This window comes from Scomber japonicus, chromosome 24 (genome assembly GCF_027409825.1).
Source record: "Scomber japonicus isolate fScoJap1 chromosome 24, fScoJap1.pri, whole genome shotgun sequence".
In the NCBI taxonomy this organism is placed as follows: Eukaryota; Metazoa; Chordata; class Actinopteri; order Scombriformes; family Scombridae; genus Scomber; species Scomber japonicus.
In genome coordinates, this window is record NC_070601.1 from 3,250,397 (window position 1) to 3,268,668 (window position 18,272).

Consider the following 18,272-nt stretch of genomic DNA (forward strand, 5'->3'; position numbering starts at 1 on the left):
AAATATAAGGATGAATGAGACTTTAAAGATCTCAGAACAACATAAAAACATTAAGGTGACAAGTTAAAACTCAATAAAATACACTCCTAAGCTATAAAAATGAGTGAAATATGAATAAATAAGTTGTCTTTCTTTGTTCACTAAACTCCACGATAGAAACAAAAGAAGACAGTTTTCTACCCTTAAAAAACCTAATTTCTCTCTCTCCTGCCAGTTCATGAGGACCTCAGACATTTTTTGACACTCTTTTTCTATTGCTCGTCGACTCCTCGCATGGCTGTTTACAACTCTGACAAGTCACATTATTCTTCCAGCACAAGACTGTCACACGTTCCTCGCCGCTTCGAATTTGAAACCAAAATCTGGGCCGATGTTTTCTATCAAAAAAAAAAAAGATATCATTTTCTTTTGAGGGGCGAGACAGAAGCTGACACGACGTTCAAATGGATTTGCTTTACTTTGCCTCTGTTCATTTCCTGAGTGATTGAGAGTATAAACACAGTTGTTATTGTACTTATAGACTAGTGATATTGCAGTAATAGTACTAGTGTTCATTATAGTCGTAGTAAAAGCTACAGGAATGGTGTTTAACAGAAGTTTATACAACATCTTGACCTAAAGAACAGTTTAAGTCACATATTTGGATCTAAATTACTTGAATTATATTTAAATAACTCTCCCAAAATTAAATTAACCTAAGATTTAGCAACAAAATGAGATTGCCTAATTAATGATGTCATCTTGTAGAATTTAGTATCTATGGAAACAGTGACAATTCTAACTATGATGTCACTAATAAGTGCAATATGAAACTGCTGCTAATGCAAGTGCAATAACTGACAATGTTTATGGTATTTTATTTGATTATGGCTATGTATTATATATAGTAGAAGGGAGGAAAGGAGGAAGGAAGGAAGGAAGGAAGGAAGGAATGAGGAAGGAAGGAAGGAAGGAAGGAAGGAAGGAAGGAAGGAAGGAAGGAAGGAAAGGGGTAAGGAGGGAGGGAGGAAAAGAGTAAGGAGAGAAGGAAGGAAAGAAGGAAGGAAGGAAGGAAGGAAGGAGGAAAAGAGGAAGGAAGTATGGAAGGAGGAGGGAGCAAAGAAAGAGGGAAGGAGGGGAATAACGAAGGAAAAATTAAAGAAAGAGGAAGGAAGGAAGGAAGGAAGGAAGGAAGGAAGGGTTTATCCTGATATAGATAATATTGTAGGTCTAATCCTCTCACCTTTATATATAAGTTGATAGATTTGTTAATAGTAGCAGCAGCAGAAGTAGTTCTCATTGTTTTAGTAATAGTAGTAGCATTGCGCTGATATATGGAAGTCATATCAGTAATGGTATATGTAGTTAATAAGCAAATAATCAATCAAATATAATAGTTGTTTTTTTGCTATAATAACTTCTCAGACAATAAAGAATACTTACACAAGATTTGCTGGATATAGCTATCATAATGAACCTACTCTGCCTACCACTGTACTGTATATTATTGTACAATATAACTGTATATATGCATATCTGTCACAGCACCGCCGCATTAAGCGTAGCCTCCACGGGGCCAGAGTTTATCGTCTGTGAGTGTAAACACGCCGGAGCAGGGAGGAAGGTGTAACGACGAGGATGTTGTGGATGTAAGATGCAGGTTGCAGATAAAAGCGGTAATCACAACAAATGACCCCCTTATTATTACAGATGTCGGGGGGGGATAAACGTGGGAGAGAGCCTGAGGGAGAGAAAGGGGGCTCTCTCCTGCTTGTGGTTTATTTTCCTCAGCAACAGGAAAAAGAAAAAAGAAAATACCAGCTTATAAATGGGATTGCACCCACGCCATTCCCAGGTTAGACCAGATCGACCACTGTTAAGGTGCTCTTTGAAGTTTTATTATTATTATTATTATTACTACAAGTCTGCAACCCTTGCTCCCTTTTCCTTAAAAAGTTGAAAGACAAGACATTAAGATACCGAACTCGAGTGTGGAGTAGACTGAGTGCTCTGAAAGAAAGAAGGAGAGGAGGGAGGAAGGAAGGGAGGTAAGGAAGGAAGGAAGGAAGGAAGAAGGAAGGGAGAGAGGAAGGATGGAAGGGCGGAGAGAAGGAAGGAAGGAAGGAAGGAAGGAGGAAGAAAGGGAGGAAAGAAAGCAGGGAGGAAGGAAGGGAGGAAAGGAGGGAGGGAGGAAGGGAGGAAAGGAAAGAACGAAGGAAGGAAGGGAGGTAAGGAAGGAAGGAAGAAGGAAGGGAGGGAGGGAGGGAAGAAAGGAAAGAAGGAAGGAAGGAAGGAAGGAAAGAAAGGAGGGACGAAGGCAGGGAGGAAAGGAAAGGAAAGAAGGAAGGAAAGGAGGGAGGAAGGAAGGGAGGTAAGGATGAAGGAAGGAAGAAGGAAGGGAGGAAGTAGGATGGAAGGGAGGAGGGAAGGAAGGACAAGAGGGAGGACGAAGGGAGGAAAGGAAAGACAGAAGGAGGGACGGAGGAAAGAAGGAAGGAGGGGGAAATAAGGAAGGACTGAAGGAAGGAAGAAAGGGGGATGGAAGAAGGAAGGTAGGAAGGACTGATGGGAGGAAGGAAGGTAGGAAGGACTGAAGGAAGGAAGAAAGTGGGATGGAGGAAGGAAGGTAGGAAGGACTGAAGGAAGGAAGGAAGGAAGGTAGGAAGGACTGAAGGAAGGAAGAAAGGGGGATGGAGGAAGGAGAGAGGAAAGGGAGAGGACGACAGGAAGGTTAATTGATCACATGTGAAATGCAAATGGTTAAAAACAATATAAATGACAGCAGGATGAATTATAGACGTGGTTGCTTCATATATTTCTCATGATGTGTGTGTGTGTTTGTGTGTGTCTGAGTGTCTGAGTGTACACTTCCTGTCTACTTAGGGGGGTATCTGTAGCTCGAAGGGGTCAACAGAGGAGGTGGGGGTGGGGGGGGGGGGGGGGGGGTCATGCGAGAGGACACCGCTAGTCCAGGTTTTTTAAGAGATGGCTCCGGTTTCAACTGAGGCTTTGTAGCGTGGGATATGAGGCCTGACTCTAAAGCTGTAAGGAAAATAAACCCAAACAGGGAGGAAATGTTGGCTTATCTGAAGCTCAGGAGCACAGCAAAGAAAGAAAGACAAGATTTCTGCTTTCTTTTTTTTTCACAATCCTCCATCTCTCTCTTTTTTCTCTTTCACCCTCCTACACTCCAACTCCCAGAGGCATTTCACCACTGCGTTTATTATGTGTTCTTTTTAAGCTATATAAAAAATTTAAAAACGCCTCTAATTCACCTTTCCTGTATTAAACCCAAGCTCACCTTATTACATTATTGTGTCACATGACTGCTGCCCCTGCTAAAAGCCAAAAGAGCGCGAGCTGTGTGGGGTCAGAGAAAAACCCAGAGCCCGCTCAAAACAGGAAGTAGCGGCGTTCCCGAGGATTATTTATCATTTAAGTCGTATTTTATGAGGCATGATTTGTTTCTGCGGTGAAGTCAAAACTGTACTGCTGAACTTTGATCTTACTTGTGTTTGTCTTTTCTTCCCTTTTGGAGAATGAATGAGAAAGACCTTAAAGCTGTTCACAACTGGCTGAATTACCAAACGGAGCAGAATTACCTCGAGGGAGGGGCCCCCCAGAAAAGACCAGAGGTTATTATATGTCAACTGGTTTGTGTAAATTTAATTGAGATTATTTGTGAATGTGCAATAATGACAGCAGCATGATACCAACATGGCATGATAAGAGTTTTAATGCATGCAAGCTCTATTAACCCTCCTGTCGTCCTCCAGGGTCAAATTGACCCCACCTCTTTTGACTGTTCCTTCCTTCCTTCCTTCTTCTTTCTTTAATTGTTCCTTCCTTCTTCCATCCTTCCTTCCCTCCTTACTTTCTTTCTTGCCTTCCTTCCTTCATTCCTCTTTCTTTAATTTTTCCTTCCTTCCTTGCTTCCTTCCTTCCCTCCTTACTCCTTTCTTTCCTTCCTTCCTTCCTTCCTCTTTCTTTAATTGTTCCTTCCTTCTTCCATCCTTCCTTCCTTCCTTCCCTTCCTCCCTCCTTACTCCTTCCTTTCTTTCTTTCCTTTCTTCCCTCCCTCCCTCCCTCCTTACTCCTTTCTTTCTTTCCTTCCTTCCTTCCTTCCTTCCTCCCTCCCTCCCTCCTAACTCCTTTCTTTCCTTCCTTCCTCTTTCTTTAATTTTTCCTTCCTTCTTCCATCCTTCCTTCCCTCCCTCCCTCCTTACTCCTTTGTTTCTTTCTTTCCTTCCTTCCTTCCTTCCTTCCTTCCTCCCTCCTAACTCCTTTCCTTCCCTTCTTCCTTCCCTCCTTACTTCCTTCCTCTTTTCCTCCTTCCTCCTGTCCTTCCTTCTGTCCTTCCTTGACCTGAGGACAACAGGAGGGTTAAGTCATCTTGAAGCCCCTATTTTTGCCCCTAAGTGTAAAACCGAGGGGGAGTTTTGACCCCAGGAGCCCCTAAAAGGTTAATCCGAACATGTTCCAGGAATATCCTGAGGTGTATCTTTAAGATGTTTAAAGCCTCAGGGATCCAAAAAACAGGTTCCAGGCCATCGTAGGTTGCTTTTGGATTATCGCCGCTAATCTCCAGTTTTAAAGACAGCCAACGAGAAACACATGTCGTTCGCTTTCGATTATGCGTTTAATTAAATTTGTACTGTGGTGACCTTTTTCACTTCTAAAAATATATGACTTCACAGGCCAGCTCTGCCCAGCACAACAAAACAAAGCTCAAACTTGATTGGGTTTTGCCAAATAGTACCTGAGCCATATTATAGGGGGGGGCATTACTCACTCATTTTTCCTTCCTGACACTTTCTCCTAACTGGCAAATCTCCTGTCCAAATGTGATGACATTTATTAAGACAGGCAGCTCCCAGGTGTAAAAATGAGGTACACTCAGTAAATTAAGCCACAGCAGCAAATCAGCCTTTATAATGTATTCAAAAGTACGCATTTCTTTTTCCGACACTCACTTCAAACCAGATTGCCACCTCAGTCTTACACCAATTCCCCTCCAAATCTTCGCCTCTGGATCGCCTGGAGCCAAGGCTTTTTTTTTTCTTTTTTCTCACAGATGCAGGAGCACACTGCATCCATCTTCTTCTTTTTTTTTTTTTCCCGGGAAGTCAATTTCTCTGTGGTTTTCGGGTCTTGTCAGCCAGTGTAAACAGGCTTTTGATGAATTGAAGTCAAGGTGTGCAGTCACCTGGAGCCGCCGGTTTTTGAAAGTCGCCCCGTTCGTCTCTCTCTCTTTCTCTCTCCCTCTCTCTCTCTCTTTGTACCGAGCCGTGTGTGTTTTTACAGCTGCAAGGTGCCTTCACTGGAGTCCTTTTTTCTTCTTCTCTCTTTCTTTTATTCTACAATTTCTAGCCTGATTCCTTCACCAGCTGGTAACAACAGCTTCAAAAATACACCTTCAAACTCACACAGACCTGCATCTGCCTCATGAGGCCAAGACCCGAGGTAGAAACCAGAGACATAATTTGCAAAGATCAGTGCCAGAAAATCGGCAAAAACTAACAAATGTGATACAGTATTTACTTCTCTTAGCCTAGGTGGGCCTATCACTTCAAATCGGCCTCCGGTTTGATTTGTGTGTAGCTCCGCGTGTGTATCTCTCTCTGTGTAGACGGCTAATTGTCGAATATTACAAATGCTGGACGCCGACTTTGTGTCCTCTCGTAGGAGTCGAGATGAAAAAGCCAGGATGTTACAAACCCAAGTTATGAAAGAGACTGAATCCCTCTGTATACAAAAAAAGAAAGAAAAAAAAAAGCACAGAAGAAGAAACTCACTGATGTTAATTGGTGTCTTTGCTGCTCGGTTTCAGTTGCAAAAAAAAAAAAAAACTAAACATGCAAAGTATATTTAAGGCGTTGGGTTGATTTTAGCTTTTAAGAAAGGGACTAATAAGCTAGATCACAAGCAGGAAGGAGATAAGTTTCCTTTCTTCATCAACAGTAATACCTTCTATTCACTCCATCATCATTTACATATGAAGCTAATACAGATAAAACACATTTTATCACATTGTTGCTGCTTTCCTCCGATATTCTTCTTCTTTTTCTGCCGTCAGAAGATACAAAACCCCTTCAGAAATGTGACGGTGGCTGTTGCATGCATGTCAAATGACTGATGGAGTGTGTGTGTGTGCTGTGTGTGTGTGTGTGTGTGTGTGTGTGTGTGTGTGTGTGTGTGTGTGTTTGTAATAGTGTGTTTAAAGGATATATATAAGAAGCCCATCGTTTGAGATAAATACAACTTTAGATGTTCGGCTTCAATTCAAGCCCCCCCCCCAAAAAAAAATGAGGCGTTAAATCCTGCAATCTCTCCTCAAATGTCACACCTGCTTCCACACTATCAACCATTTAATTACACAAACACACCTTGCATATTCAAAGGCTGCTACGCTCCGCCACTAGTATCTCCTTTGATTGTGATCCTCCAAGAAAAAGAGAGAGAGAGAGAGAGAGAGAGAGAGAGAGAGAGAGAGAGAGAGAGAGAGAGAGAGAGAGAGAGAGAGAGAGAGAGGGAGAGAGAGAGAGAGAGAGAGAGAGAGAGAGAGCGAGCAGCAGCAGCATGATTAAAAAAGACCACTTGACCACTGAGTAGCACAATAGGGGCCTGACCTTCCCCGAGTCTACAAGAGGGCCCCCGGCAGCCCCTCGGGGGGGGGGGGGGGGGTCCTCGCAGCAACGACAGATCTCATTTCAAGACATCGTGATTAAGTGCAGGCAGAGGTCTCAACAGCCTCTGCACATCCTCAAGATTTCAATGACCTGCAAGACACTGAGGACAATCTGATTATAATAACATGCTATTTCCCTCCCTCTTTTTTTCCCCTATTTGCATATGTATCATTTAATATTTTTTGGGATGTTGTATTACTCAGGGTTAGAAGTTGAGGGCAGCTTCAAGGTAAAGGGTTATACTTTTTTTTTTTTTTTACTGTGTATTATAACATTGTTCTAACTAAAAGTAATTGCCGAGTGTGGGAATACAGACTCAAACATTGAAATCCCAACAGAGCAGGACTGATGGAGAGGGTGTAAACAAGCCAAAAGTTTATCCAGTTTATCTAAACTACTTGATTTGGAGGTAAAACAGGAATTAATTGAACCTGATTTGTCTGTAATAATGTCCTCATTACTCAGAAAAACCACGTGTGTGTGTGTATGTGTGTGTGTGTGTGTGTGTACGACTACTTCAAGTACAGTAGGTCAAAGGTGATCCGAGAGGTTCGTTTGTAAAGTTGATGCATGCTTGTAACAGACAGTTTGGGTGATAATTCAAAGTCTGTATTTATTTGCCATTCCAGACAAAAAACCTCTTTGATCATCTGACTGGTTGCGTTTCCTGCCCAGTCTGAACTTCTTTTTAGCAACCACTGCCACATTCCCAGACCTCGGCAATTAACTCGGTGAGTAGTCAAGTCGAGATTTTATTTATATAGCAGGCGAAATCACAACAGAAGTTATCTCAGGGCACTTTTCACATAGAACATTCCCCCCTACATGAGCAAGCACTTGGCTATGGCGGGAAGGAAAGTACAACGTAATCATTACCGGTAGGAATAATATTCAAAAAGTGGGACCAAAAAAAAAAAAAAAAAAAGTCCCAGGATGTATTAAAACTGGAATTTCCCTTTAATGCTGCAGTACGACGGAGGCATGGGGGATTTTTTTCTGTTTCCTGTTTCTTTGTGTGTGTGTGAGAGAGAGTGTGAGAGAGAGAGAGCTCAGTCATACCTTTTGCATCTTTGCCTTGAATAACTTTTACCACCATCACCACCACCCCCTCCCCTCCTCCCTCCACCTCCACCCCCACCCACCCACTACCCACCCACCACCCCCATCGACTCCCATCTGTAGTCAAAGTGAGGTCTGCTGTGAGTTATGTCAGATGGAGCGATTACCAGAGAGGGGGCCAGGAGGATAATGAGTAACAGATGTAGGTCGCTTGCTCTCTCACACATCCACTCCTTTCTCTCCTTTCATTTTATCTTTTTTTGCCTTTTTTTTCTCTTTCCGTCTCTCTCTCTCTCTTTCACTCTCTTCCATCCTCTTCAGTTATTTAACCTCACTCTCTAGTTTTGCCGCTCTCCTGACTTTCACTCTCTCCATCCTTCACTCTCTCTCTCTCCCCGTCTCCCTCTGGCCACCCACAGCTGTCCGTTACAAGGTGCTGGCAAACGGTCCCTGGAGCGGAGCTGCACTTGTTCTTTCCCGCTGCTAAATAGCATGCATCAATCACGCAGGTGTCTTTCCACCAATGGCAGGAGGCCTCTTAACGCATTGCACATGCAGCCAGGGACAATCTATCAGCAGACAGGCAATGTTAATGTGGGACTGGAGCCAGGTTTTATGCATCTGCAGTCCACTTTGTCATTGTAATATCGGTGCAAAAAGATACACGGTTAGCCATTCAGGATGTGTTCACAGCGAGCCCGCCTGAAGTTAATTTATACAACTCCTTTGCCTCAGTTTGTTTGGCCAGGTGAGAACAAGAACAAGAAAATAAGGATCTTGCTTAAAGTCCAAGCAAATTGCAGCAGGGTTTATTAGGAGTGAAAACAATCTGAACCAACAGGAAACAATCCAAAAACACACGGGATTATGGGTGTGAGGACACAATCATACTAAATTGTTTCTTCATGTGTTCTGACTAGTGTGAGCCCCGGAGAATATAAATCATACTTAGCTAAAAAATACAAGAAGTAGATCTGTTTTGACTTCAAACTATCTAACCTGGAAGGAGGACAAGATACCAAACCCCTCGCCAATTAACAAGCGAGTGATTATGTGGCTTTGCCTAACAAAACCTTGTTAGAACAAACTGTACAAGAGATGGAAACTAACACAAAGGAGATTTGTCTCTAGTAGATTGGTGCAGTTGATTGCCTTGAAGATTGTATATTATAATAAAATGGGGAATTAAAGAGGCTGTAGCTGTCTGCGTTAGATGATGGAATAATGACATTAAGGTAAACGAGGGGAAAGCAAATGATTTATAGCCAGTGTTTTAAAAAAGAGATAGACAAAAATCCCATCTAGTATTGGGCAGACAGCAACATGCATGAAACAGGGCAGTCAGCTCACCTCTCCAAACAGTAACCGGTCATTTCCAGAGTTCACCAACCCCTTCTGCTATTTCCTGAGCCAACTAGATTTAGAGCGGTCCGTCCAAATGATGGTTTAGCGCTCTGCCAAAGCAGCTGGAAAGGCTGGCGAAGCTGCCAGCTGCAGCCAAAATGTATAAGTATTTGGGTAATTTCCCAACAAGGGTCAGGTCATCCAACAGCACCAAAATGTGACACTAAGCTTAGTCAATCCAGTGAAAACAACACAAAACGTTAGAGGTCCCTGGAGGTGAAGGACTTTCATCCGGTACTTTCCTGCTTTGGGGTTAAAGACAGTGTGCATGCTTTTTTTATAGTGTGTGTTGTTCCCCATTATCCCTGTTAGTGTTGCTCTATCTATGAGTCCATTATCTTATCAATCTGGAACTGTCTACAACATCAGTGGCACACGTTTCACCACCATTATTATTTCTGTAGTTTGAGCATGAAGGTATTTCTGCTTTGAGTCAGTTTAAATGTTATATGCTGTATTTAAATTAATATGGTTTACTATTGGTTATGTTTTTTTTAGTGATGGGTATATCTACAGTATCAATCCTGGCCTGTTTCTGCAGATTTTGACCATCTCCAACCACTTCTCTTGGTTTTTAGCCATGCTAGAGGCTTGTAGCTTGTAGTAGAAGCATCTAGAGAAAGTGACGTTTCAAGCTCGAGAAGGCCTGAAGAAGAGCATTGACTCTGAAACATCACTAGTGGTATCCTATTAAATCTACATGCATTGGGAGCTACAGTGTGCAGATTGTTCTAGGCTTGGGAATGTTAGTCTAAAGGTCAAAATGTTTACTACTCCAATACTTTGTTTTATGACTAGTACTTACATAAATAACAGCATTCCCTCCAGCCTCAACTGTTTGTTTATGGTGCTAATGAGCAAATATTAGCCTTCTAATAGTAGATGGATTGTACTTATACAGTGCTTTTCTCAGGCGGGGAGTTCCTGTCCTCTGAAAAGAAGCCAATGCGGAAGTAACTTAGAGCTGCATTCTATCAAAAGGCCACCAGGGGGCGACCGTCTCTATACAAGTCAATGGAGAATTCACCAACTTCTCACTTGATTTCTAACCTCAGTAAACGTTTTCAAAATGTGTTTATGGTCTCAATCGCTAGTTTAAAGCCTTCTTCAATGCAGCATGATGTTCATTTGGGACATTTTGGCCTCCCTGATTTTATATTTGACGATAAAGCAGGGTATGCATTAGGGCGTGTCTACATCCTGATTGACAGTGTCCTTGATATCCAGCCCTCGCAACCATAGCAACCTCCCCGCTCCGCCCATGGCCCCGCTTCATGCCCATTTAAGTAGAATCAGTGTTTTTATTTTTCCCAGCATGCACCTGAAATTTTCAAGATGGCGCTGCCTAGATTCGAAACTATTGGCTTCCGAGCAGCAGTCCACAAACCAATGGGTGACATCACGGATGTTAAGTCCATTTATTTTATACAGTCTATAGGTTTTTTCACTGATGACAGGAGCGACTAGTAACTACTACTGCTTATCAGGAGGATACTAACAATCACTCACACATTCATACACCATTGGAGCAGACATCTAAAGCCATCTCGGGTTAAGGAGCTAGGAATCGAACCACCAATGCTCTACAACCTGAGCCACAGCCGCCTGAAATATGCTAAACTACGCTAAATATTTCATATAGTCAAGTTGAAAAGGTAGAAGCATCATAAATATATATAAGAGAATACCTTGTTTGATGCTTTAATACCAGCTGCCTTAATACTACATCCTCCGTTTCATTGTAATCACATCTTCTATCCCGACGTCCTTCAGCTGCCAATTAGAGCACAAATTCAGACAACAGACAAACCGATTGTTGTGCAGCCAAGGGGCGAGTCAATTAATCATTAACAAACAGTGGTGGTAGTGGCAGCGTCATTGCAAAAGAGACAGAATTTGCCATCGCAGGTTTAATATGTACATGAGAAATTATTTTTAAAATTTTATCGCACAGGCCTTTTGAATCTCCAAGATGAAAGAGATTTTTTTTTTCATATTCTTCCTCCTCCCTGCCTTGGTCCACATCCTCGGTGCCCTAGATACTTTTGCCCCTCAAAGTGGAGTCACAAGGAAGCTTCTCATAAAAAAGTCTTATCCGTGTGGAATCAGAAAGCTCTGGCTCCGGTGATTTTCACGCTGATTTGCGGGTACGAGGAGGACCCAAGTGTATCTACATAGAGTTAAGTGGGCTCTGCAGGGAGACGGTGTCACGCTTTCAAAGAACATACACTGTCAGTCATTATTATTTAATCAAATCTGGACCGCTTGTGCTTGAAAGAGTTGGCGGCTATTTTTGATTGATTCCCTTAAAAATGAAAGCTTTTTAAAGTTTGAGCTTGTAATTTGTGTCAAGATATATCATTAGCGTTACAAGAAAATAACCACAGGTCTCATAATATATGTGCATAGCAGGTTTCAGAAGGTAGAAAGGGGGAAATTGAACCTTTGTTGCATTTATTAAAGTGTGAGAAAGTTGTGAGTAAAGGTGTTTTTTGCCACCACACAGCTTTGAATAGATACAACCGTTTTAAGGAAGGTGTGATATCCCACTGTACGTGCTGAGGTTGCCCAATATAAGGCTTGTGGTCGGTTGACTTCCCATCGGTTGTGACATAAGAGGATACCTGGGGTTGGACGGGAGGGGGCTGAGGGGGGGGGGGTTGGACTGCTTTGTTATGCAATGACACCACAAAACACACACACACATACACGTACACACATGCTTCTACTCAGTTTGATAGGAGGTGAAAGGAGTCAAAATTGAAGGTAAATGTTCCTAAAATTAAAAAATATAATATATGACAGAGCTGTAGACTTTAAACTTAACTTATTAAGAGACATGACTTACCTAAGACTTGATTACATATCAATAAAATGCATTTATTTCATGGTTAACCTTCATAAAAAATAGATTTCAGGCACAAAAAAACCCCAAAATTAACACACACACACACACATGCTTCTACACTCAAAATTGAAGGTAGATGTTCCTAAAAGCTTGAGACTTAACTTATTAAGAGACATGACTTAACTACATAGTAAAAAAAAATCATGAATATATCAATAAAATGCATTTGTTTCATGGTCAACCTTCATAAAAAATAGCTTCCAGGGACAAAAACTCCCAACATTAAAAGCCTTGAAAGACAAAATACAGCTTTATCTAATGTTCAGACCTGAAATAAGTGACTTAAAATAAGCTCATGAGGACTTCAACTTCTTCTTCAGGACTTGACACTCACTATAGACTTATGAAATATATAAAAAACAAAATTAACATTAATTCGTTTTTTGGTTTTTTGCTCCAATTCTGTACTGTACATGCATTCATGTTGCCCTCTCAGCTGTCTCCACTGTGTTTGAATGGAGCCTCTACTGTACTGTATGTGCAGCATTACAATTTCATAAAGTGCATCCATCACTTTTAGAGTCTCTATATGGACACTTGGAAGCTTAACAGCCAAATCAACGGCAAAATGTGTTCATTTTCAAGTAATTTCCACCGCTTAATGAAAAAAAAAAGAGAGGAAGGAGGCAAGGTAACGACTTAATTTGCTAATAGGAATAATTATAGCATGGCCAGAGGCTAGCTCCATTAGCAGAAACAAGAACAATTTGGCTTGTGTTTATCTTGTGCTAATTGTTGCAAGCAAACGGCAAATATTTTATTAACTTCAGGAACACACTTTACCCAGAGAAGAAGTGACCTGAATTTGAAATCATCTCCTGAGTAGTATGTGTGTTAGTGTGTTAACAGATGCAGAGAAGTTGATTCTTCCTTTTTTTTGGGATAGCAGCTTGAATTTAGTCAACTATAAGAGAAGGTGAGCTGGGACAAACCCCTTTTTTTAAATATAGGAAAAGCTGGGTGGGCAAACTCAACTACTTTACAGATGTTTCAGCAATTTTTCATGTTTCGTTTTGAGACATTTAAGGACTGAAATTCAGAAAATCAGGGTAGGGATCCTCACATGTTTTTGTCTCACTGTGTGTTTCTCATTATTATTATTTAGGAAGATGCCTTAATAGACTTCGCATGAGTGGAAATATGCAGAAAATATAAAATAAAAAATAATCTGTTGAATTAAGTAACACAGTGTCCAAAGCTTCCACTCTTGCATATGTTATACTTCCCATGCAGGTGTTTCCAGATGTACTTCTTTCCTTCCTCTTCCTTTAATTTTTCTTTGCTTCTTCCCCATCTCCCCTCTTTCTTTGCTCCCTCCTCCTTCCATACTTCCTTCCTCCCTCCCTCCCTCCTTACTCCCTTCCTTCCTTTCCTTCCTTCCTCCCTCTTTACTCCTTTCCCTAATTCCTTCCTCCCTCCCTAGTCCTTTCCTTCCCCTTCCTTCTTATTCCTTCCCTTCCTTCCTTCCTTCCTCCCTCTTTACTCCTTTCCCTAATTCCTTCCTCCCTCCTTACTCCCTTCCTCCCTCCCTAGTCCTTTCCTCCCTCCCTTCTTATTCCTTCCCTTCCTTCCTTCCTTTCCTCCCTCCCTTCTTATTCCTTCCCTTCCTTCCTTTCCTCCCTCCCTCCTTACCTCTTTCCTTATTTCCTCTCTCCCTCCCTAGTCCTTTCCTTCCTTCCTTCCTCCCTTCCTCCCTCCCTAGTCCTTTCCTTCCTCCCTTCCTTCCTTCCTTTCCTTCCTTCCTTCCTTTCATCCCTCCCTTCTTATTCCTTTCCTTTCCTTCCTTTCCTCCCATCTGCTCAATGTCCTGATAACAAAGATAAAGACAGATGCAATAAAACTAACAAGACAAGAAGCCGTCAATGAGGCTCAGTTTTATCCACACCTACAGTCCTGCAGAGGTCTAAGCCTCAGTGTGCAGGAGCTTCAGATTCCCAAAGCTTAACATACAGTAAATGCATGATGTAAATATGTATGTGTCTACATGCATGGATGCACATGTGCCTACTTGGGCGTGAGAGTCTGCATGCATTGGTGTAAGAATGTGTGTATATATATATGTTTGCTGGACTAGAACCAGTGACTGTATCCTGGGTCTCTTCCTCATTAGCCATCCTGAATCACACTTGGCACCGTTCAGTTTGGAGAGCAAAATGTTTCTTGGTCCTTTTCCATTTCACTTTACTGAGCTTGTTTTTTTTTTCTCTCCTTCCTCTCTCTTTCTTTCTTCCTCATTTTGTTTTCCTGCAGCCTGAATGGAGAAGGCAGAGGAATCAGTGTCAGTCTAAAACGTGGCGTTCCCAATAAAGAATCAGCCTAATCGGAGTGATACAGACGAAAGCTGGCGCTGAGACGTTGGCAAATGTGGAAAAGGTCAGTCGTGGTTGCAATGAGGGGAGGGGGAAATGGAGTGGGGGGTGGGGGGGGGCAGATCTGAGCAGCTTTGACGGTTCACTGAAACATTGCTCAGAGTGCAGTGCCGTCATCAGTTTAACTATTCCTCTCTTTTTTCTCTCCTTTACTGTGATGAGCAGAGTTCGAGAGGTCTGCTTGTGACTAAGCACCGCACCCGGTTAAAGAGAGGAGCGTGAATCCAGAGGAGAGAAAGCAGTTGTGTGGTCGTAGGCAGGCGTCAAGGGGGAAACCTGAAGACCCTCAGAGGGGCACGTGAAGAAGAAATAAGAGGGATATGATCAAATCGGGTGCTAAAACAATTGCACACTAAACATATAACCTATATAATCTAACTTATTAAGCTTCTACCTTTACCCAGATCGCCACGGTTCAGCACCATCTAACCTCTCGCTCCAGATGTTGTGCTTTCTCTACGTTCAAGGCTATTATCTCCGCGCCTTGACATGATCGTCTCGGCTCATGTTAAAATAAAAGGCGCACGAAATAACCATTGGAGCACAAGTTGGCGAATAGACTAACAAGGAGTAATGGGTCCGGACACTTGTCAAGTCGCCTTTTGCTCACAAAGAAGGCCGTGGTTCACCAAATGACCCGCTGTTTCTTTTTTTTTTTCTTCTTCTTCTTTTATTTTACGTAACACAACTACACAGTGACCGTTTACATTCACACGTTAGCTCCTTTAAAAAGCCGGCCGTCTGATACACTCCGAGGTACTCAACACAGACAGTCATTTCCACACTCGTGAGCATGAGTCGAACCTTGACAGCGTGTCGAGGAGAGGTGCGACAGAGCCAGGTAGACGTGACACCTCGCTCCCTGAGGCGCCAGTTTTGACGGAGCTGCCACCAGCGCGAGTGAGAGGTCAACACCTCTGGAATAGACTTGTCAAATTAAGGGAGTTTGCACTAGTTTGCCGCAAACAGGCACTAATTAGTGACACTTGTAGGTTAACACACACACACACACACACACACACACACACACACAGGAGGAGGAGAACACACATCAGCGCAGTTTAGCTGGAGGGTGTAACCTCTGTAACAAACTGGAGATTATTTGGTCATGTTTGTTGTAGTCCTCAGGGTCTAAACTGCCATCGAACTGCTCTACAAATCAATTGAGATATCTACAAGTTCAATTAAAGCCTCCCAAATGTAATAAACTCTCATTTTACCTGTTTGTAACCACATTAATATAAAAAATACCCTTCCATGTGCAGCCTAGGAGGTATTTGTTCTTTTTAATACTGTGATATCCTGTGTGTTCATTTCCTTTTTTTTTTTTTTATTTTGCCCTCCTCCTCAAACGAGTGTGTTGTCACAGTTCAGCTGACTCTATTTTCCATATTTTATAAATAGCCAGGAGAAAAGTATTAATTATCCTTGTACAATTTAATGCACTGAGTACTTTAACCTTTCAGGTTTCCGTTAAACACCGACATAACAAGGCATATCCGTAGCGGCAAACGTGATTTATGACAGGAATACCTAATTCTTGTTTTTAAATAGGTTGGACGGCAATCTGCATACATTTAAATGCGCCTGCAAACACTTTCTCCCCCTCCTCTCTCTTGTCTTGGGGCCCTTGTTTAATATTCAGGGATGATTTTTTTTGTCCACATACATTTTGGTCTGTGTCACCTTAGATTAAATTATTACCGTTTTGCAGCCTTTGCGGTGCAGGCCCGGGGCCCTTATTTACTAGAATCAATGAAACAGTAATGAAAATCCATTTTTCATAGTATCAGCCCCCGCTGTCTTTTATTTAGTTAGCTGTGTCTAAGCAAGCAATTCATTTTGTGTAAATGCCACCCTGAGAAAAAGGCATTAGCGCGGAAAGGGTTAACCCCCCAAAAATTAAGATGCTCTGCTCGGCACGGCCGCTGTGATCCGACACACAGAGAGAGAGAGAGAGAGAGAAAGAGAAAGAGAGAAAGAGAGAGAGCCTGAATAACTTTATCCCCAAAACAGGCATGTGGGATTTGATTATTTTGAGGTGTAAGGTTGGGCTATGCTATAAAGCTCCTGCCATAAAAACACAGAGATGAATCTTCACACTTGGCATCCAGTAATATTGAGTATTGATGAGTCAGACGCTGTCAAACAACAGACCTTCACATCACTGCCTCTCATATTTACCGAGTTATCTGGACAGTTAAATAAAGCGAGGCGTGCATACATTGATGAAAACATACACTCTTGCAGCCTTGGGTTACGAGAGGATTTAGAGCGTTTGTGCTAATATTTTACCAGTATGTTAAATACATGTGCTGCATGGCTCTGTGCCTGCATATGCTAAGTGTGGTGATGGTAGGAGGGGGGGTGTTGGGGGGGGGGTTGAGGAGGAGCTAGGAGGCACCGTTTGCCTTCTGGGTCACAGCACATAACGCCAAGGTAATATGACACACTCCCAATCTTGCATATTGAAATATCTCGGTGTCTTGCTTCTTTGCTGCTGCTGCCGCCGTACATATTTAAATGGGTTTGTTTATTGACTTTGGTCGGGGTCGCGCGTGTGCGGCAGCGGTAATGAAACAAGACAACAGGAGTTAAGAGAACGCACGAGCGCAAGCAAGGACGAGTGATTCAGTGAGGATCTGTTAAGGATGTGTCATTTCAGATAACAGCCCAATAAGTCACGTGGGGTTCATTTTCTAACATAATAACAACTAAATCTGAAGCTTCAAAAAATGTTAAAATATCATGTTTAGTAACACTTTTTTTATACACTGCTTGTAAAATGATTGCTTGAATGGCTTCTCCGTGCTTTTGATTGTGTGCAGTGTAAGTGCAGCACACGCCTCCGTATCCGTCTCTTTGTTACACACCACAAAAGATCAAGAGCCCCTCCGTGTCAGATGTGACACTATAGGTCCTTACGCTCCCTCCTGCTCCCAGATTAGATGACTTCATAAGGACGGGAGTGTGTGTGTGGAGTCTGGCATATGCTACTTTTGGGGACAAATTTAAGATTTTTTTGGGGGGTTAGTAGTTAAGGTTAAGGTTTGAGATAGGAAATTAGTAGTTATTGGTTAAGGTGAGCCTCCAGGAAATTAATGTAAGTCTGTGTAGGAGCAGTTAATTGAGAATAGGTTCTCTAACTGGGTGCAAAAGCTGTTTTTTAGGGGGGTTAGTAGTTAAAGGTAAGGTCTGAGTTAAGAAATTAGTAGTTATAGGTTAATATAAGTCTATGTAGGAGCAGTTAATTGAGAATAGATTGTCTAATTGAGTGCAAAAGCTGTTTTTTAGGGGGGTTAGTAGTTAAAGTTAAGGTTTGAGATAAGAAATTAGTAGTTATAGTTTAAGGTGAGCCTCCAGGAAATGAATGTAAGTCTATGTAATGTCCCCAAAAGTGACTATAATCTGTGTGTGTGGAGTCTGTCATATGCGACTTTTGGGGACAAATTTAAGATTTAGGAGCAGTTAATTGGGCGCAGATTGTCTAATTGGGTGCAAAAGCTGATTTTCTGGGGGGGGGGTAGTAGTTATAGGTTAAGGTGAGCCTCCAGGAAATGAATGTAAGTCTATGTAGGAGTAGTTAATGATTTTTTTTTAGGTGGGTTAGTAGTTAAAATTAAGGTCTGAGTTAAGAAATTAGTAGATATAGGTTAATGTAAGTCTATGTAATGTCCCCAAAAGTGACTATAATCTGTGTGTGTGTGTGTGTGTGTGTGTGTGTGGAGGTGAAAGAGGAGGGAGGCCCCCGCCCCCCGCCCCCTTTCTGCTGCACGATGAAATAAAATTTAATAACTGAATAAAAATGTAAATAAAGATTTGCTTAAAATGAGTTGTCCGTGATATAATTCTCTTCTTCTCCCC